This window comes from Taeniopygia guttata, chromosome 1A (genome assembly GCF_048771995.1).
Source record: "Taeniopygia guttata chromosome 1A, bTaeGut7.mat, whole genome shotgun sequence".
Lineage (NCBI taxonomy): Eukaryota > Metazoa > Chordata > Aves > Passeriformes > Estrildidae > Taeniopygia > Taeniopygia guttata.
In genome coordinates this window covers 3176686-3192083 of record NC_133025.1, presented here as the reverse complement: position 1 = coordinate 3192083, position 15398 = coordinate 3176686, and the positions used below count along the sequence as shown (strand labels likewise).

At 46.6% G+C, this 15398-nt stretch overlaps 1 long non-coding RNA gene across 2 annotated transcripts; it reads left to right on the top strand.

Annotated features, from left to right (window-relative positions):
• Positions 1–12219: 12219 nt before the first annotated feature.
• Positions 12220–15005, top strand: LOC140682284 (uncharacterized). 2 transcript variants are annotated; one of them, XR_012053806.1, is made up of 3 exons: positions 12220–12494; positions 12788–12890; positions 13947–15005. It is a non-coding gene; the product is annotated as an uncharacterized lncRNA (long non-coding RNA). The 2 variants fall into 2 exon arrangements; XR_012053805.1 differs by having other exon boundaries at positions 12222–12494; positions 13932–15005.
• Positions 15006–15398: the final 393 nt, after the last annotated feature.

Below are 15398 nucleotides of genomic sequence, written 5' to 3'. Positions count from 1 at the left end.
ACTTGGGCACACATTGCTCTTTCCAAACACCAACTCCACATCTCTTTGGAGTGGCCTTGACACCAACTCTTCCCTCTGACAAGGATCAGCCCCCAAAAAAGCCTGGAGGTTTCCAGGGCAACCTGCAAAGGTCCGGCAGCTTGGATCATTGTTTGGGGCTGCAGCAGCCCTGAGGAATTCACTATTTGTTTTAGAGATAAAAGCTGCAACTTCCACACATTCTTCTTCAATTTCACTCTCCATTAAGTGCATTGCCCTGTCATAACAAAGCTCCTTGAATTATTAGAGATGAGGGGAAATTTCGGAGCCTGGAGTGGGGAAGGGGATGGGAGGGAGCTTGTGGTTTGTCTTTGTGGAGCATTTAGGATGTGGCTGGGGCTTTGTGAGGGTGGCTGGGGGACAGTGAGGACTGGGAGTGAGGGTCAGAGAGTTGGGTTGGGTTGGGTTGGGTTGGGTTGAGTTGGGGTGGGTTGGGTTGGGTTGGGTCAGGTAGCCTTGGACAAAACCCTGTTGGTTTGTCTCTCTGTCCCTGTCCTGTGTTTCAGTTGCTGTCCTCCTGCTTCCCCTGATGCTTTTTTAGACATGGATAAAAATTAAAGACGTAAGAAGGGGTCAAATGAAACCCTCATGAAATAGTGGCTGACCCCTCCAGGTGCTCCAGAACTACCAAAAATCTTATTTCCTCTTCCCCACTCCAATGTCCACCATGAGGCTGGTGCTCCCAGCTGCCTTGTGAGTAGTTTCCTTCATGCCTGGTGCAGGCCACGGGTTGCTGACACATGAATCACCTCAGAGGGTTTCCTTCCACCCCCAAAACCTCCCTGGACATCAGCATGGCAAGTTGGTGTGCATCCCGTGTCACCCCAGCACTCCCAATCCTTATGCTGGTGTTTGTTTGTGGTAAATTAAGGTGAGAAAGGTGCTGTTGGAAAGGGGAATTCAAGCTAGGCCAGATGAGTCACTTCTTGCAGTCAGATGAGGTGAGCCCCACTGCTAAGTCTCATTTCTAATGCTCATGTTGGTTTAGTTTTTAAAATGCCATTTTCCCTTCCAGTTCCTCAGTTTCTCAACACAAGCTCCAAGTTACATCCTGCACCTCAACAAGATTAACAAGATGGTCCTGGGCTGGGTCTGTGAAAGGTTTTGACATTTACAGAAAGAACATGCAGTGGAAATAATAAACGTTATTATTTCTATGAACTAAAGCTTTGTACAGATAAACACATTTTCTCTTTTGCTTCCTCAGCTGTGAGGGGTTTTTAAACACTTTGTGTGGCGCTCTCCTATTTAAAGACAAGGCTGAAAACAAACTGGGAGCTAATTGAAACATGGCTTCTCTTTTATTTCCTTGCTTCCATGTTTCAGTGAAGACTAATTTGAGGGACATTGACCCAGTTCGTGGAAATGTGTCACTCTCATCAGCAGTAATGGGAATTACAGAAGGACATTGGTTGCAAGGTTGACAAGGATGGAGTTAAATTTCCCTGCTGGAGAAGTGCAAAGATAGGAGAAGTCCTGCTTGCATCAAAACCTGTGGATAAAGTACTCTTCATGAGAGGTCAGCTGCAGCTCTCTGCCCCTCCAGTTGCAAAAGTATAGCAATAAATAACATGGGGAAAAGGGGAAATATGGTCAGGCAGCAGGAAAAATCCCCATCCAGCCAGTTCCTCACCATTCCTGCAGTTCTGTGCAGGTGCCCTCACCAGCAGCACCCCCAGCATGACAATTTTTGTGTGGTGTTTGGAAAGAAAAGACATCTCAGAGCTTTCCAAGCAGCAGGGAATGGAAATACTATGAAGGTGTGAGGTCCTGTTATCATCTCCCCTCTCCTGGTGCTGGGGCTCCCAGCAAAGTGCTGACCTTGGGGCAGGTTTGTGGTGGCTTCCCTGCTGCAGTTGGGGACTGGTGATCTGTGGGGTCTTTAACTTCTTCTCTGGCACTCAGATGTAGGATAAGTCAGGCAGGAGTTATTAACCCAAATCATCCCAAATGTGGAGTCACTGTTGATTTGGCTTAAGCCAAACTGCCCAGACACTGGGAAATTGTTGCCAGGAGACCTTGTGCAAACACTTCACCTCCTTGAGATCAAGCCAGCCTGGAGGCAGAATGCCTGCAGCCTCCACCAGTAAAGAAAAATTCTCCTTTCAGCCTGGGACATTGGCGATGAGATGGGATTTACTAGAGCTAAGGAATATTACTGTTCATTCTTGTGGTTCAGATTGATCTAAGAAAGCTCAAATGGATTCTAAAGATGCCTTTTGCTCAGTGCTGTGCAAACAGGCATGGAGAGCATTCCTGTCCCAGCACAGCATAAAACCACATCCTCTTGGCTGTGCTGAGGATGCTAATGAGGTACCTGGGGAGCTGACATTTAGTGAAGGACAATTAGCAGCATTCACAACCCTCCACCTTGGTATTTTACAGCAGATACAGCCCTGCTTCGTGCCTCAGCTCTCTGCTACCTGCAAGAGCAGGGATTCAGCTCACAGATGCAGGAGGTGATGGCAGGGGAGTTACTTTGTCCTAAAAATGTCAGTTTTGGCTCTCAGGCTGAACATCGTGAGGGAGGGAGATTTGCAAGGGTACTCTGGCTCTCTGCAGTGTGAAGGGCTGCAACTCTACCAAAATAATAAAAAGAGAAGAGTTAAAAGACAGAGTGGAGAGAAAAAAGAAGAAAATTAATAAATAAATCCCCAGCAATCTGTGGTTTGTGGCCTGGTCTCCCCTCTCCAGGGTGGCTGGTGGGAAAGTTGAGTGTCCAGGAGAGCACTCCAGATGTGGTCTGTGTTTCACTCTGCTGAGATGAACAATAAAAGGAAATTCTGGGAAGAACAGGAGGCTGGGCTGGACCTGCTCCTGTAAGAAACATGGTGAGAAGGTCCCCGTTTTGGGGAGAGCTTTGCTGAATTTCTGGGACTGAAGGAAGCTCTCATTATGTTGTGCATCCTGTGTGTGAGGGAGAACTGAGGAGAACATCTGCAAAAGATGCAAAAGGATCATATAAGGCTTTGACCTCTCTCTCCAGATTGAACCTGATTGATTTTCCTGCTAGCAAATGGCAAATCCACTCAGAGAAAACCTGCATTTCCTTCCCCAACAGGGTTGCAAACAGCTAGACCTCAACACACCAGCAGCAGTGACCATGCTGGAGAGGTCCCATGGCTCTGATGATGGGTTTTTGGGTTTGGGTTTGGGTAATCAGGCATCAGGGGATGAAGAGAGTGTGCTTTCCATGCTTTGTCTGATGGACCTACTCCAGGGTCAGAGCTGGATCCCAAACCTGCCGAGAGCAGGGTGGAACTGGAATCCATCCTATTGATCTCTGTGCTCTTGGTCTCCATCTGAAGTATCTTGGTGTGAATCAGAGGGAAGGCTTAGTCTCAATGCACACCCCATCAGTAAATGCTCCATACCCACTCCAAAGTTCCTTTGGCTCCTGGGTCACCAGCAGCTGGACTTTTTCAAGGGTGCCTCTCCTTTTAGGGTCTCTCCAGTCACTGGAGAGGATGGAGATGTTTTCCTCCATTGCCCTGGGTGAGATGAACAGAGAGATTAACATGGATGTTCACTTTTGTTTCCCTGGGAGATACGAGGCACAACCCTCACAAACCCAGAAGGCAGTGCCATAATAACTTCCTTCATACTTGGAAACATTTAGAATCCCAAATCAACAAGGAAAATGTGAAATCTGTAATATTTCTGTATTTATAAGCCTCTGGACAGTGGGTTCCAGCACTGAGATGACCAGTGAAGGCAGGGTTGCCCATCCATGTGCAGCTCCCACGCTGATGATACCTGGAGCACCCAGGGGGAAGGAGCAGGGTGGGCTCACAAGGGTGGTAAGGGAGCTGCAGCACTGGGAAAAATCAGGTAACCTTGGAAGAACTCCCAGCCCTTTTATCTCCAAGACCCTGAGAACAAAATTAATTCCTACCCAGACTTTGGGAACATGGTTATTTAATGTATAAGGCTTCATCTGCATCAATGCAAACCTCCTGCTTCATAAGGTGGGAAATCTCTCTGAAACAAGGACTGTGAGCACAACTGCTGCCCCGTGAGAATCCTCCCTGCAGGAAGAGCCTCACCTCCTTCAAGCCTACTGAATTCACAGGGCAGATGACAAACCCAGATGTTGACTCCTAATGTTGCTTTTCAAGATGCTGGATTAAAGAACAGGTTGATGTTGTAATATTGTAGTTCACACCACTGAATTACAAAAAAAAAAAAAAAAACCACCCCATTTTCTTCAAAAAGAGTCTGTTTTTCTTCTTCAAACGGTTTTATTTTCTCTTTTGTACGTCTGCATGTGATGGCATTACAGAGGGGCATTTAGTCCTGCACACAGGAGGGCAAACATGGAAAACAGGAAATATTATGGTCATTTTCTACAGATACCAAACCAAAATATGGTAGGCCTGACCTCACCCTCAAAACCCTTCCAACTTAGTTGTCCTTTTTGAGGACTGAACCTCAAATGAGTAAGAACCAGAGAGCCAAACTGCAGTGACCAGCCCAGGCTGGGATGTGTCTTTTCCTATTTTTATGTGACATCACTGAGTTTTCCTCATGTGCTTCCCTATGGCATAGGCAGGGCTGGACTGCCCATTCTTCATTAGAAAGCACAGGATAATGACAGGAAATAGTGAGAAACAAAATGGAAGCCTGAAACCTCCTCTGGTGTATTAGTCATGGAGCGTTTCCTCTCCAGTGTGCAGTGGATTTGATATGAGACATTTATTTGTCAATGAATTAGAGAGATTCTCACTACAGAGTGCTTGTGCATGTTCTGAGAATGGTAAACAGAGGAATCCAAAGCAGAAAAAGGAGCAGGGAAGGAGAGGAGCAGGAGGTGGTGAAGAGCTCCCTGTTTCCCTGAGATCACTCCTGGCAGGACACAGAGGCACAAGACAGCACTTATCCAGGAATAAATGAAGTTCTTCCTCCTTGGCTGTTGTCATCTCTTATTTACTGGCCAAAAGCTGCTCTCCTGGCACGGAACACCTAAAGATGGGGGATTTATATTTATATCCCTATATTTAGCATTCCCCATCTCCCATTTTGGGCTGCAAACACATCCCAACAGTGCTCCGTGGGCACGCCAAGGTGGGGCTTGGTGATTCCTGCTGGACACTCCCTATTTTTAGCTATCAGATGATGTGTGGATGTTTGTCAGCTCCTTGCAATTCTTTCCAGGAAACAGATCTGGGCACAGTTTGTAGCTCCCCATGATGTAAAATCCTGCACATTTTCTCCTCCTGGTGCCAGCAGGATGGAGGAGGAGAGAAGGGTTGGAGATGTGTCCTGCAGCTAGGCTGGGTGGGATAAGGTGAGATGATTCCCCCAGGGAAAATCAATCCAGGCAGAGCTCTGGGGACTCAGCGAGAAGAAAAGGTTCCCTTGTGGCGTCCTTTCAATACTGAAAAAAGATGGGGACAAACTTTTCAGCAGGGCCTGTTTTGATAAGACAAGGGGTGATGGTTTTAAATAAAAAGGGTAAATTCAGATTAGCCCTAAGGAAGAATTTTTTACAAAAAGGTTGAGAAAATACTGGCACAGGTTGCCCAGAGAGGTGGTAGATGCCCCATCCCTGGAAACATTCAAGATCAGGCTTGGAGGAATCTGGTCTAGTGGAAGGTGTCCCTGCTCATTGCAGAGGGCTTTTAAAGGTCCCTTCCAACCCAAAGTATTCTCTGATTCTATGATTTAATGCTTGAACCTCATACTATTAGGCACATTCAGCTTCTCACAGGATGATGTGCACTACAGAAAAACCTCTTGTGGGAATTCTTCCTGACAGCACCCAAAAAGCAGCAGTTTGAAGCTCAGGAGTGAGGCCATCCTGCTAATGGGCACATTCTGGACTCTTCTGCTGGACCCTGTCAAAAACATGGGTGAGTTGGCACACGGGCAGAATCTGATCTGATGGGACTGATCCAATTCCTGGAGTGACTCTCCTACTGTCCTTATTCAGAGGCTGCAGTGGATTAATTAAATGTTTAAAGCTGGGGAACAAAGGACAGGAATGCATGGCTGATTTTCCCAGAAGAGTTGTGATGCTGGTCCTGCTCTGCTCAGACTGATCTGGCAAAGGGGGTGAACAGTGAAACCAGCAGATTTATCTACTGAAAACTCACCAGGAAAACCTGCTGAAGGATATTCTTCCTGGTCTGCAGGAAGTGAGCAGGAAAAGGGACAGCCTACTTTTGATGTGGAAAAGTGAAAAAGATTTCACATGAAAAAAAAAAAAAATCAGAAGAAGCAGCCTGAGCATACAGAGGCCCCAAATTAACCATTCCCAGGGTGTCATCCTTGGAAAGAGTGAAATGTCATCACTGCACTCAGCCAGAGTCAAAAAGGTCAAACAGGAGTTTAGAGTTTGTATGGGAAGAACACTGTTTAAAAAACCCACCTGGGCTCTGACCCCTTGTGTGGTGGGTACAATGCTGATCCCCCACCTCAGGAGGGTACAATAGTGCTGGAAAAGGTAAAAAGCACCAGGAACAATTCCAAGCCCTGAATGGCTTCTGTGTAAGACTGGGTCCCCATTGTCTGCAGCAGAGAAAACTGAGCAGGAGAGCAGCCCCTGGGTCACAGCATCCAGAGGGTGATGGGGAGGAGGCAGGAGCATTTGCTCCTTCCCCTAACTGCAGCAGCTGGGCAGCATCCCTCAGCCAAGAAATAGCCATGAAGAGCTCAGGTGAGGCTCTTGCTGCCTCAGCCTGCTGTGGAGACCAAAAACGTGGAAAAAAACTAGAAAAAAAATTAATGGAGGACACGAAATTCTGGTGACATGAATACTGGTGGCTGATAAACGTGATGCTCTGGGCCACCACCCTCATTCTGCAGCTCCTGGGGAGATGTCTTGTTGCTGCAATTCTCATTCTGCTCTCTAGGAATATCCCCCATTCCCTCTCTCCCCCTTTTATCCACCCCCGGTTATTCTGGGGACCTGGTGGTGGCTCAGACCAGGTTTTGCTGAGCTCCAGGGTGGTTATTCCCTGAGGAATGTGACCAGCTGGGATCCGACAGTGAAAAGAAGCACAGTAGAATCGTGTCAAAAGAAAAGCCAGGGGAGCCCCATCAAACAGCAATTATGAAGTGAAACCGGCCCAAAAAAATTAAGGGCTTGAGCCCCCAGGGATGTACAGGGAAGATCTGATTTCTTACGGGATCAAAAGGAGTCAGGGATACACAGTGAGATGGCAGGAAGAACTCAGAGTTCCCTTGAGAGCGATTTCTCCCTCAAAACCCAAACGAATTTGTAGGTTTTTTTTTTCTTGGAAGCCTTCTAAGGAAGGGGATAAAGAAGCTCTCAGTTCTGGGAGCGCAATCCCTTCTCTGCTGGAGGGGGCAGGAGGCTTAATGCAGCCCGGCATCCCTCCCTTTCAGTTCAGCCCCCAGACACAAAGGCAGAAAAATGCCAGGAATTTCCCAGCGCCCTCCCCAGACCTGCTCCCATCTCCCTTTCCCCCCCTCTCCACCTCCTCTGGCTGGGAGGGAGGAATACTAATAACAAAATAGGGATCTTTAATAGGCCCCTTGCCTGGTCCCTTCGGGACTGAATGCTGAAAGGGATGGACGTGACCAACCATATGGAATGAAGCTTCTTCAAGTCCCATTTCTTGATTTTGCTGCTTTTGTTTCTTTTTTTTTTCTTTTTTCTCAATTTCTCTCCCCCCTCCACTTTCTACTCAGCGCTGAAAAAAATCCCCTCGGCCCCTCGCCTCTGTTGCTTTCCCTTGGAGTCAGGCTGCAGCTCTAATCACTGCTGGGTGATTAGCATGTGAAGGGAGAGAGGAAAACAAAATCTTTGTTGCTGGCTGGTGGAGCCGGAGCAGCTGTCTGGATGGATGCTGGCTCCTGTGGGATGCTCCCCACCGCCTCTGATCCCTTCCATTGTGGGAGTTTTCCTGCAAGAACAGGCACCAACACCATGGAAAGGCAGAAAGAGGGATGGGGACCAAGCAAGGCGGGCTGTGGTTCGTGGGGAAAAATCCAGAATGGAATTTTTGCTTTCAGCTTTGAACTTGGGAAGGGTAGGGCGAGGGGGACAGGGATTTCAGTGCTGTGCCGAGGGGATGACAGCAGGAATGAAAGGATAATTTGTAGTGCCGACCTCAGTGGGAGCGGGAGGCACAACACAGAGCCCTTTGATGAGTTGAGGGATGGAGGAGGTGGATGGAGCTGGAGGCTGGGAAGGGAGGAAAGACAAATGTCGTGACTTAGGTGGTGTTGGGGACAGTGGCGTGGGGATCCAACCTTTGCAATCATCACCGTCCCCCGTGAGGGAAACCCTGGCCAGCAGAAGATGACAGGCTGCAGGTGGACAGGAGGTGTTTTGCTCATCGTCCCCAATGCCTCGATGGGTGATGGATCCGTGATGGATCTTCCAGAGCAGTAATGACAGCACCAGGCTGGACAGTGACTGCGAAGGGACGTGTTAGTGGAGTGGAAAACAGGATCTGGTATTTGTTAGGAGGCTGTGATGGGAACGCTGCTCCCTTGGGGTGGGAATTCCCTGCAAGCTCCAGAGCTGCCTGTGCTCAGCCCCTCCTCCCCTCGCTCCAGGTGTTTCCTCTTCTGAGCTCGATAATGAAATCTGTGAGCCCCAGCCAGTTTATATTTAGTTTCCAGCATTGCTGGCAGGGGTCTGCTGGCGCCTAACAAACAGCAGCAAAACACCACTGGTTCGTGTGCAGTCCCCAAGGCTTAGGAGCTGCCTCTGTGGGGGCAGGAGATGGGGTTTGAGGGATGGGAACAGTGGCAGCACACAGCTGGTCGTGCCACCAGCCACTGCTTTGGACCAGCCCCCTACAGAGCAGTGAGATCCAGACCAGTTTTGTTTTGGGAACTGTCTCTGGCTATGCAAGCTAATCCCATATAATGTCTGGTATTCCTGACCTGTCTCTGCTCCCTTAGGGAAGAGGCTCTTACTGAGTGCAGGTATCCTCCACCTTCCATGCCACTTGTTCCTCAAACTGAGATTTACTCTGGTCTCCTGTCCATGCCATGCACAGTAGGTGGGACTCAGGGATCATGGGTTTATTGGATCATCTGGGTTGTCTTGTGAGGCATCTGATACATCTGCAAGCTTTCTACATCCCTCAGAGAGGACTCAGGCACAGGGTGGGGTCCTGGGGTGTCCTCAGGGCCAGAAGTTAGACTTGGATGATCCTAGGGAATCCCTTCCATCTCAGGATATTCTTTGATATCCTAGAGAACCTCAGCTGGTGTCAGCGTTCAGCTGAGTTGAGCTCTCAGTCTCTGTTGGTTTCCATGGGAGTTTAAACACCAAACTCAAAAAGATGGAATCACAGAGTCTAAACATCACCCAATTCCAACCCCCTGCCCTGGGCAGGAACACCTTCCACTGCCCCAGGTTGCTCCAAACTCCATCCAGCCTGTTCTTGGACACTTCCAGGGATGGGACAGCCACAGCTTCTCTGAGCACCCTGTGCCAGGGCCTCACCATCCTCACAGGGAAGAATTTCTTCTTAATATCCAATCTAAACCCGTCCTCTGTCAGCTTAAAGACATCACCCCAAATATATTTTGTGTCATGGGCAGAATTTTAGGGCATATTTTGGTTCCAGTCACAGGAAGCATTTATCTACTGGCATCCTGTAGGATATCTTGAACTCAACAGCCAGGGAGACAGAAAGGAAATTTTTGACAACTAGATCTTTGCATCTGCTCTTAAATCATCTCCTTGTGGTTGGGTAACTCACTATCACTGAGGACTCTCTCTCTAGGCTTAAATTAGAAACAACACTGAAATTTATGGACACCAAACAAAGAAACATTGATATTCCCAGAGTATTTGTGGCACTGAAAGTCATCTTGAGCGATGGAGATGAACTGCGGCAAATAAGGTTAATTTTCAAACCGTCCTGCTGAGGAAAGTTAATGCCTCACAGAGTTTTGTCATTGTGGATCCCAAACCAAAAGGCTGTTGTGTCAGGAAGTTGGTCACTGCTGATTAGATCAGAGCTGCAATGTGCTTCAAAACTCATTCAGTGTGTGTTTGGTGCAATGAGGGTGTGATACCTATTATTGGTGTGATGTCTATTTATTCACAGGCAGAAAATTCCAGTCATGGGGGCAGAAATTCCATGTTTTGCCTTATGTATCTACATAACTGTGCACTTGCACTGGACAGTTATTTGAATGGAATCACAAAATCATGGAATGGCTTGAGTTGGAAAGATCATCCAGTTCCACTCCCTGCCATGGGCAGGGACACTTTCCACTGGATCAGGTCATTCCAAACTCCATCCAACCTGGCTTTGGACACTTCCAGGGATGGGGCATCCAAAATTTCCCTGGACATCCTGTTCTAGTGTCTCACCACCCTTATAATAAAGATTTTTTTCATAATGTACAATTTGAACCCACTCTCTTTCTGTTGGAAGCCATTCCCCCTTGTCCTGTTGCTCCATGCTTTTGTGAAAGTCCCTTTCCATGACTGGAGTTTTCTTTCTGTGAATAAATATTTTTTTCTAGGTTGCCTTCAGCTACTTAAGGGTCATATTCCAGTCCACCTGAGCACCTAAATGACACCATGTTTGGTTCTCACAGCCAAACAGAACATTGCATTTTGGATTCTGAAAACTACCACCCCCAAAATTTCAAACCTGTCAAAACTCATACAACCAACTTTGGGAATTATAATCCAAAGAGTTTGGGTAGTAAATTCCGCATTCCTGGCTAGGAAGCATTGCCCAGGTTAGAGCTGAGGCAGCTCTATTTGTGCAGGGGGACTGCAGAGATCATCTGACCCACTGGAGACAACTCCCATTCTGAATGAATATATAATTCCCATTATGAATGCTTTGGAGCATTCATCCTCCAAAAGTTTTGCTGTGCATACAGAAGTCAATACAAAACGTCACAGCAGGCAGCCTCCTGAACCTGCAGTGGGGAGAGTGCCCAGGGAGTGCATAATTCTGAAATAGCACTGGAATTGAGATATTTTATCTCGTAACAAGTTCCAGCACGTCAATTACCTCGAGTTCTTGGGACCTTTGATTTTTTCCTTCAGCCACAGCTAACAGCTCCTGTGCCACCATCTGTCCTGGAAGTGCAGTGGAGTGCATTGTTTATCCTCAAAGAGCTTTCCATGGGTTTGAGGCCATCACACAATGCCAGTTGAGATGTATTTTTGGCAGGAGCAGTGACGTTTGACGGAACATCCTTCTTGACAATTTCTATAGGTATTTCCATTTAAAATAAACTTCTGTTTAGCCAGGATCTTGATTATATGCTCCCATGCTCTTGAGAGTTAAAGAACATTAGGAAATGCATTGTTAAGTGAAACCTTTGTTTTAGTGGAGCTGCTTGAAAGAAGTTTCAAACTAAGAGGTACTCGCTGGAGTTTTCTTTTTGTCTTTCTAAGGACAAGATTATGTGAAAATTAAAGGGACACACTGACCACTGAGACTTGGTCTACGCTTCCACAAATTCCTGTTCAAGAAATCAAAGAAAATTCACTTCATGAGAAGGAAACAATTGATATCCTCTTATGTAAAGCCATCTTTGCAAGGAGAACCTCTTGAGAGATTCAGAAGAAAGGACACAAAGCCAGAATGAACTTTGCACAGTCAATGTGGCTAAAAGGTGGGGGTCAAAAGAGGAGTTTTGGGGTAGGCTGATGAAATAATAATCACAGCAGCATGGCAAATAAAGCCGAGTGAATTCAAAATTCAGGAGAATCAAGGCATGTGTGTATTCCACACATTCCCATGGTCCCACACTGTGCATTAGTGATTGAGGGAAACATCCAGAGGGATCCACAAAGATTTCTTTATGCCTAAAGGTGATGGTGGGAAGCCTTGCAAGGAATATTGTTGGTTGATGTGGAGCTGAGGAGCTCAATAATCTCAGCTCTCTGGCTGTGGTGGGATTGGGGCAAGACACGTGCCCACCCCAGCCCTCCTTTTGCTGTAAATTTGCAGTGGTGACGTTTATTTTTCAGGGGACCAGAATCCTTCCCAATTTGCTGAACTGGAGCTGGAGAAGCACAGCAAGACTGCCAGGGTACCCCTGCCCATTGCAGGGGGCTTGGAACGAGAGAGTCTTTGATTTCCCTCCCAACCAAATCATCCATGGTTCTAAACGGAGGGGTTGAGGGCAAAAATTCAAGGCTGGCTGAAGGAGCTGCTGCTCTGCCCTGGCACAGGGAAGTTGACTTTGTGCCAGTGGCTGCAGGAAGCTCTGAGGGTGTGATCAGCACCACATTCCTGTGCCAAGCATTGTTGGCAAGCACTGCAGTGACCTGGCTGTTTGCTGGAACAGACTGTGAGCCCTCAGATGGAGAAAGCTGAGCCCAAGGGCCTTGGTATTTCTTTGTGGCTATCCTAAAGCACATCCCACCTTGTTATCTCTGTGCTAAGGCATGAGGCAGGGATGGGGTCTGCGCTGTGTGCAAGGTGGATGCAAAAAAGTGACCGAGAATCAGCTTCGGAGCAAGAATCTACATTTTTGTTTGCAAAAAGGTAAGGCAAATAGTCACTGGTGTTGTGCTTCCTCCAGGCAAATAGCACGATGTGCCTCTCCTCTGCACCAGTCTAGGGAGTGAAAGAGAGAGCAGACACCTTCTTTTCATAGAACCAGAGAATGTTTTGGGTTAGAAGGGACCCTAAAAATCATCCTGTAGACCTTAAAGATCATCTAATAATATTTTCCAAAATATCTGATTGTATCTTCCCCTTGTAGTGCTGCAGACTATTTTTCCTCCACAAGAGGTAAGTGTTTTAAAGTATTAATTCAGACTATTCTGTTTTCAAAGGGCACTGATGGAGACTTGACCCTGATTTATTATCATTCAGGGATTGGGGACATGGGTTGGCGACACCACCATGACATTCCTGCTCTTCAGACAGATTTTCAAGGTAAAATTTAAACAGATTCCTAACTTTGATCCCAGAACTCTGGCTCAGCTGCTTAAAAATGTGTGTGGAGGTAACCAGGCCAGGCACAAACTTATTTTGGTGAGCCTGGTTTTCTTTCTGAGGCACTGCCTGAAAACCACTTCAGCTTTGCAGTTGAGTTGGGATGTGAGAATTGGTCCAACTTTCTTCTCAGAATGCAAAGCAGACATGGAAAAGAGCTTTTAAGCACTTGCACGATTCTCAGTGCATCTTCAGGGCATGAAGGGAGTCATATTAGGAGACTTGCTTGTTAGAAATAAATAAATAGAGTCAGATGGAATATAAATTTGAAAGAAAGGAGGATATCTGCTCTTTGGGTCTTCAGTCAGGCTCTTTAGTTGGGTCCAAGGCTCTCTCCATTTTCAAGGTCCTTCCCTTGGTGCAGGTGTGTCCAAAGAGGGTCATTTACAACAGACTGAGCAGAGGGGGATATTCCTGGAACTTAGGAGGGGTTTCTGATTTTGATCTTGATACAGGGAATTGAAGTTTCCTGTTTTCATATATACTTGCCAGAAATATCGTTTTAAATGTAGGTGACCTCCATAAGAGCAGAGAAAGTATCTGGTGGTTATCAGCTGCTTCACAGAGTCAGAATGAGTGTTACATCTTCATCTGGGAGATTTTTTTGGCTCAGAAGTTCTTCTCAGAAAATATAGTCAGTCAAAAATCAAAATATGGAGATTGGTTGAACTAAAATGATTTTTTTCTTTTTTTTTTTCCTTCACAAAAATAGAAAAGCGGGCAAAAATCATATCAGGTTGAGTCATCACTTTGTGTTTGTCTTAAAATGAAACATTTCAAATCAGGTGGCTTTTTCTGCTTATCCCTGCAAGCTCTTAAGAAAGGTCAGCTTAAATCACAACGAAGTTTGCAATTTAGCACTTCAACTTTTCAGTTTGAAAGCAAGTAAAAAAGTGGTTTTTTTCAACATCTCTGAGTTACTTATTTATTAATTTCTAGTTGTTTTTTTGGGGTTTTTTGGGTTTTTTTTCTATTTGACAGTGTTTCTCTGGGCAGTTCACAGGCAGACCTGTGGTACCCTCCAGCAGGACCCTCATCTGGAGGAGGATGTTTCTCCTTGATTAGACTGGACCATCTTGACCTGCCAGCCCTGAGAAAAACCTATAATAAGCACATTTTTGACCCCTCTAAGCCTCACTTGGGCAACTGGAAAAAGGAATCTGTCAGTACTAATAGCTCAAAAAAAAAAAGGGGTGAAAAAAGAAGATACATTTTTTGGACATTGTAGTAGCAGAATAAAAAAGGAGAAGGAAAACAGACAATTAAATCTCCTGTCACTTGTGGGTGAGCCCCAAAGCATTGCTTTTGGAAGCAAAAAAGGGTTCATTTAGCCCATCCAACGGGGTTTTTGGGGATGGGGAAATGCCCAGCAGAGAAATGCAAAGCAGAAGCAAACCAGGGCAAGGGATCACACCTCAGAGGTGTGACCTGGCCCAGAGAGGCTCAGGGAGGCACAAAGCCCCTGTCCAGCTGATAAGGCTCACAGCCTTTGCCAGGCTGAGGACTGGGTGTACAGAGCACGAAATGTTCTTATTCCCTTTGCACTGGAGCCTGCTGGGCTGGGAGGAATGTGATCCTCCTCCCTCTTTCCTTTTATCAGCTCACCATTACTCCAGGGATTTGTAACTGTCTCGGATTTTGCCTTCGCAATCCTGACGCAAACCCATCGGATCCGCGGAGTGAATTATTACTTATTTTGGGACACTTCTCCTGGCTCTCCAACAGGCTGATTCCAGTTATGGCAACAAGAGGAACATATGTTTGGGGGGAAAAAAGCTGCAGTTCTCTCTGTGGTGATGTCTATCTGTGTTGGCAGGGTCCCTCACGGTGTTATTCCGACCTGTCTCCACCACTCACTTGAGAGATGAGGCAGCTCAAAAACAGTCCCAGAGAAAAAAATCTGCAAAATTCATCAGCAAAAATGGATGTGTGGTTCTGGGGCAGAGAATGGAATGGCTCAAGATGCACCAGGGAAGGTTCAGGTTGGATATATGAGAAGTTTTGTCACTGGAAGATTGATTAAGCATTGTAGCAAGGGATGTGGCAGAATCCTTTTCCAAATGGCACTTTGTGATATGGTTTACAAGGGCATGTAGTGATAGACAAGGAGGAAGGATTTTAAGCAGAAAGAGGAGAGATTTAGGTGGGATATTAGGAATAAATTCTTCCCTGTGAGAGTGGTGAAATACTGGAAGTGGTTGCCTAGAGAAGGTGTGGCTGCCCCAACCCTGGAGTGTTCAACACTTTTTCTCCTAGTGAGGACAATTCGAGGTTTTCAAGACAGAGCTGCTTTGAAGATTTTTATTAAATCTGTACATCACATCTTTCTGCACTGCAAACTGGTTCTCCAGTCACCTGAGGCACACACAGACAACCAGAATGTGAGAATCTCTCACAGGCAGGCACTGGGGAGGAATGCCATGAGAGGGAGCTGGAGAAATTACCTGC